At 28.3% G+C, this 5,175-nt stretch overlaps 1 long non-coding RNA gene across 1 annotated transcript in view; it reads left to right on the forward strand.

Moving 5' to 3' along the window:
* Positions 1-1,630: 1,630 nt before the first annotated feature.
* Positions 1,631-5,175, forward strand: part of LOC142329913 (uncharacterized) — a 35,585-nt gene continuing 32,040 nt past the window's right edge. The window contains exon 1 of the long non-coding RNA XR_012757621.1: positions 1,631-1,704. This is a non-coding gene — a long non-coding RNA (uncharacterized LOC142329913). The remainder of the gene's footprint in view (positions 1,705-5,175) is intronic.

Consider the following 5,175-nt stretch of genomic DNA (forward strand, 5'->3'; position numbering starts at 1 on the left):
TTTTGGCATGCTGATGTACACTATATTCGGTTAAATGAAAAACAATAATATCACTTCACACCTCACATTATCAGTATTGTACAGAATGTTGGGTACCCAAAATGATTTCAATAACTAAATTGAAATCTAATTTCAATTTAGTTATTGAAATACAGAAGAATTGAGAGGAGAGTGGAAGAAGTGTTAGGAGAAGACCAATTTGGTTTCAGGAAAAGTATAGGGACAAGGGAAGCAATTTTAGCGCTCAGATTAATAGTAGAAGGAAGATTAAAGAAAAACAAACCAACATACTTGGCGTTTATAGACCTAGAAAAGGCATTCGATAACGTAGACTGGAATAAAATGTTCAGCATTTAAAAAAAATTAGGGTTCAAATACAGAGATAGAAGAACAATTGGTAACATGTACAGGAACCAAACAGCAACAGTAATAATTGAAGAACATAAGAAAGAAGCCGTAATAAGAAAGGGAGTCCGACAAGGATGTTCCCTATCTCCGTTACTTTTTAATCTTTACATGGAACTAGCAGTTAATGATGTTAAAGAACAATTTAGATTCGGAGTAACAGTACAAGGTGAAAAGATAAAGATGCTACGATTTGCTGATGATATAGTAATTCTAGCCGAGAGTAAAAAGGATTTAGAAGAAACAATGAACGGCATAGATGAAGTCCTACGCAAGAACTATCGCATGAAAATAAACAAGAACAAAACAAAAGTAATGAAATGTAGTAGAAATAACAAAGATGGACCGCTGAAGGTGAAAATAGGAGGAGAAAAGATTATGGAGGTAGAAGAATTTTGTTATTTGGGAAGTAGAATTACTAAATATGGACGAAGCAGGAGCGATATAAAATGCCGAATAGCACAAGCGAAACGAGCCATCAGTAAGAAATATAATTTGTTTACATCAAAACTTAATTTAAATGTCGGGAAAAGATTTTTGAAAGTATATGTTTGGAGTGTCGCTTTATATGGAAGTGAAACTTGGACGATCGGAATATCTGAGAAGAAAAGATTAGAAGCTTTTGAAATGTGGTGCTATAGGAGAATGTTAAAAATCAGATGGGTGGATAAAGTGACAAATGAAGAGGTATTGCGGCAAATAGATGAAGAAAGAAGCATTTGGAAAAATATAGTTAAAAGAAGAAACAGACTTATAGGCCACATACTAAGGCATCCTGGAATAGTCGCTTTAATATTGGAAGGACAGGTAGAAGGAAAAAATTGTGTAGGCAGGCCACGTTTGGAATATGTAAAACAAATTGTTAGGGATGTAGGATGTAGGATGTAGAGGGTATACTGAAATGAAACGACTAGCACTAGATAGGGAATCTTGAAGAGCTGCATCAAACCAGTCAAATGACTGAAGACAAAAAAACTAAATTAATGACCGTGCTTGGTAAACCGTTATCAACAAGTGTAGGGTGATAACGTAAGTAGGTTTTTTACGGCAAATGATTATATTAACCGATCAATGGAGAAAAATGAAAGTGGAATCTATATAAACGATGACAATATTCATTAATTTGTATTTAATAAACTTTGGTTCGCTCTTTTTTTAAAGCTAAATTTACAACAAAAAATATTAAAAATTTTCTTATAAATTTTATAATGCTATTGTTTTATTCTCTTTTAGCTAAAAAGTTCATGACGTATCTTACTGGTGTGAAACGACCACGTGGCAAGGCAAATTCTTATAAACGTGAGTATATTTATATAATGATTTATTTTACAAATGTCACTAACATTTGCACTTCACCACAATGTAAGGTCATGTCTGACATATCGTTAGTTTGAACAGTTCGACTAAAGATCGATATTGCGTTTAGGTCAGTTGTTGCAGGGCGATAACTTTTAAATATAATTTAGTCGTAAAAATTTAAATAATTTACCGGTTTATTTTAAGAGATTAATAAGGAAAATTACCTAAAAAACTAGAATAAATTTTAATAGTATAATTAATTAACCGTTATATTTTCCAAATGCGTTATATTAATAATAACTTTCAATGTATTAACTTATTATATTGTATTAACATGTCATAAAGTTTTATTTTAATAATTAATACAGATAAATATATGTAATGAAGAGATAAATATTAAAAATTAAAAAACGCTACTGCCAAAAAATAAAATAGCTCTTTAATATAGGAAAATTACTAATATAAGATATTAAAGAGTTTGTGACAATTTTATAAATCGTGTTTGTATGTGGCGTAATTTTATTAATTTACTTAAACATACACACACATACACACACATACACACACACACACACACACACACACACACACACACACACACACACACACACACATATATATATATATATATACAAACAAATACATATTTATGTAGCTTGTGACACTCTCGGTAACATAAGGATTCAAACGCGGAGTCATATATCTAAATCGGTTCAGCCGTTGAGCTGCTACGGAGGAAAAAATGTACATATATACACCTAAATTCATTGCACTCTTTTTTCGGCAGTCATGTAAAAATTAATGAAATTTAAAAACAGAAATAAATATTTTTTTCCTTTTTTAGTGCCAAAAAGTCATTTCCCAATATTTATGAATTAAAATTTTTCATAAATATAATTTTTAATATAAATTGGATGTAGAAAAAAAATGATAGAAATGTTGAATGCAAGATCCAAAAATTAAATATAGTTCTAATTAAAATTCTTTAAAAACAAGATCCTTTCATATATTAGAAATTTGAAATCCCATTTATTTTATATTTATTATATTAATATGTTTTGTCTTTTTAAATAAAATACATAACCGTATTTGATTTATTTAAACAGCTAAAACTGATACTTTAAAAATAAAAAATAGATTAAATGTAACAGTAAAAACTAACTTTTTTAATTTTAAAATGGTATTCTTTCTTTAATAATTTTAATTAGATAGTAACAAAGATTAATTACAAGAATGTATATTTAAATAGATATATATATTCCTTGTGTGTACTTCTACTGAATAATAAGCAACCATCCACGTCCAATGAGATGAGGATAATATGTATGACATTTAAATAAGATGTAGTTTTGTACAGACTCAGGCCGACCATTCCTAAGTCATGTGATTAATTGAACCCTAACCAACAAACTATACCAGTATCGACTGTCTATTACTCAAATCCGTATAAAAGCGATTTATATTTAGTATGATTTGAACATTAGAACTGTCGACTTCGAAAATCAGCTGTTAAACAACTGATTTGCAACAATTCAATGTACACAAGGTCAAGCCGGTGAACTATTTCATAAATATCCTTTAAATAGTTAATTTAATATCGTTTGTTTGATACTTATTAATAAATATAAAAGTAAGTTTTAAAAAATTATGAATTTTATGTAGTTAAATTTATTTGCGATTTGGTATAGGACATGAAGCAAGATCTTTTTTGTGGAGCGGGAGGCACGTTTTCTTTCCTGGTATTCCAATATTTTATTCTTTCGCTTTGTTTTTGCTTCTTTCACCTAACCAGACGTTGTTGGTCTATTTTTTTCTCCTTCTTTTGGAAATTCTTGATATCTTTTTTTAATTTTTTTAGCTCATTATGAACCACTGAGTTCATTGATTTCCTTTTTATTTATTTAAATGTGGTTGAAAATCTATCTTACGAGTTTGCTATCGTTCATTCTTATAAGGTGTTTGAAGAAATTGATTTTTTTTTGTTGATGGAATCTGATCATTATTAATTTTAATTGTATTTGTAAAGATTATTAATTTTGAATTTGTATTCGTTTTACCTATTTTTATTGGTTTTAAGAGTTTCTTTTCTTTTCAATGCATTTATTTCACCTGGTTTCAAACTGAAGATGCATTCTGATGCGTACTGGCCTTCTGGATTGATTACCTTGTTATAATGCCTGGTTTTGACTTTTATTTAAATGTTCTTTTTGTTTATAAATATCTTCTGTTAATCGGTAGACCGATTTCATTTTTCTTTTCCTTATTTATTTAATTTCTTTATGTAAATCATTTATTTGGCTTATTCAACCAGATCTGTCAATTTATGGACTCTGTTAATTTTTCCATATTTTGTACTTTGGGATTTGAGGGAATCATTGACATTGGTCAAGAAATATGTTTTTTCAAAGAAAATTTTATCCCTACTTTCTCTGCAGTTTCGTTCAGGTAGTTTTTTTTTTCCAAAGTAGTAGTTTATTTGCACTCAACCTATTCCTAAATATACATATATTTGTTTTCTCTATCAATAAATAAATCCTATTATTCGGGAAAACTGGGGTATATTGTTTCTTTTTATCTAATTTTTACACTAATCGATTTTCAAAAGAGAAAACTCTGTCTCTCACTCACTCTCTAATATATATATTAAATTTAATTTAGAAGAATTTTATTCGACAGAAAATATGTGAAAAAGAACGATAGATTGTATATAATATTCGCTTATAAATAATTTTTAAAGCATTTACAAGTCAAATAGAGATTATTTTATACAATTCTATTTGTATTTTTAAACATGTAAACCTAACTTAACCCCCAGAAATTTAGTCGAAAGAATGGAAGAAAGAAGGAAACTTGGCAACATTGTTTATACCAATCATCCACCCATTCCATTTGTATTGATTTCTTGTTTTTGTTGTTATTTATTGCTTTTTTTATTTTCATTTTACAAACATTTTATTCTTAATCTCTTTCAATTTATTTAACAGTGAAATAAATTGAATTAAATTATTTTTGTTTTTATGAAGGTACATGTAATAAAAATTAAATCGTTAAAATAATAATAATAATCTATAAATAAATATGTAAATTTTATTATACTCTATATTCATGCTCATAAAAGTGTTACTGCAATAAACTTTGTAAATTATTATTAATATCTGCCATCTCATCTTTACCTTTAGTCGAGTTAATAACAAAGTTAAGTAATATCGGGTATGATGAATAGAAGGATGACCGTTCATTTTCATCAAAATATGATGGCCCCAAAGCATCTTTTAATAACTTGGCGTCACAAAGTGCATCCAGTTCTAAAAATCCCTTCAAATCTCTCCCACTTCAGCGCCAAAAATTTCTGAATAAAGACAAAAAATGTGTCACACAAAAATGAATATAATAAAAATAATGTAAGACGGTAGTCTGCGTGAAATAGCCATGAGTTTTACTAGGAAATTATTTTCTTTATGTTCATTAATA

The sequence above is a fragment of the Lycorma delicatula genome, chromosome 9, assembly GCF_047948215.1.
Source record: "Lycorma delicatula isolate Av1 chromosome 9, ASM4794821v1, whole genome shotgun sequence".
Lineage (NCBI taxonomy): Eukaryota > Metazoa > Arthropoda > Insecta > Hemiptera > Fulgoridae > Lycorma > Lycorma delicatula.